General features: G+C 36.6%; 1 long non-coding RNA gene across 1 annotated transcript; it reads left to right on the forward strand.

Moving 5' to 3' along the window:
• The first annotated feature begins 456 nt into the window (after window positions 1-456).
• Window positions 457-988, forward strand: LOC119305808. Its single transcript, XR_005148781.1, has 2 exons — window positions 457-560; window positions 687-988. It is a non-coding gene; the product is annotated as an uncharacterized LOC119305808 (long non-coding RNA).
• The last annotated feature ends 209 nt before the right edge of the window (window positions 989-1,197 follow it).

Here is a 1,197-nt window from a genome sequence, read left to right on the forward strand (position 1 = left end):
AAGTGTGCACCTTCCAATATAAATATATGCCAAGATTAGTTCACACCCCATCCAAGTGTTCTCGATGGATTGCAAGACCACCGTTGTTGTGGCATCCATGTTGATATTGATGCTACTTGTGTCTTTCGGTAGGAAGGATAATATATTATTTCATACATATGTAGTTTTTGGCGTGCATGCTGCGGAGAGAGCACCGTCACAAGGAGACAATTTTACTCCTCACAACAATCTTCAACTATTAATTATTGGGATGGATATTGAACATTTCCTATCTTCTACAATTAATGCCAAGGCTAAGTAGTAAGCTCTTCCAATCTTCTAAAACTAATGTCAAGGATAGGAAGCCAATATTTTAAATCTTTAACAATTAATGCCACAAAAGGCTATTATTGTTGTGAGACCTCGGTTTGAAGATATAGATGAAGACTCTCATAACTGTGCACTTTCCAATGTAAATACATGCAAGATTAGTTCACACCCCATCCAAGTGTTCTCGATGGCTCGCAAGACCACCATCGTTGTGGCATCCATGTTGGCATTGATGCTCCTTGTGTCTTTTGGTAAGTAGGAGAATATATCATTTCATACATATGTAGGGATTTTATGTTTTTCATCATGTATTAAACCTTTATTTCTTTAAGGATGTAGGATTTTGCATTGTAACAAAATTTCTTTCATTTATATAGGCGAGGTTCAAGGGAAGTGTCGTGAGGAACGCATCAAGCTCGCATGTGATAATTGGGTCAAATGTTTTGAGTGGTGTCGTCTCTTTGGTGATACGAAAGGGTACTGTGATAAAGGTTCATGTGTATGTGTGAATTGCTTTGTGCAATCGTCTGGCCACCATTATGCAGAGGTTCCACCACTAAATTCTGATCATCTTGAGTAGTTCATTGTAGTTGTCAAATTAATGGTAATTGGTTGTCCTATAGATAACTAAGTGCATTGGTTATGATATTCTTTCTTTTTATGCAAATTTCTGATATGACATAGTAAGCTTTCCTATGGCAAGGTACAATAACATGTTCACCCTAATGCATATATATATATGTGTGTGTGTATATATATATATATATATATATATATATATATATATATATATATAAATATAAAATTGGTGGGTCGCATGAGTTACTCATGTGGCGAACCACGATGCCACCCAATAGTCCCCATCTTTGGCAATTGTTGGAGGCGGGG

Source organism: Triticum dicoccoides, chromosome 5B (genome assembly GCF_002162155.2).
Source record: "Triticum dicoccoides isolate Atlit2015 ecotype Zavitan chromosome 5B, WEW_v2.0, whole genome shotgun sequence".
Taxonomy (NCBI): domain Eukaryota; kingdom Viridiplantae; phylum Streptophyta; class Magnoliopsida; order Poales; family Poaceae; genus Triticum; species Triticum dicoccoides.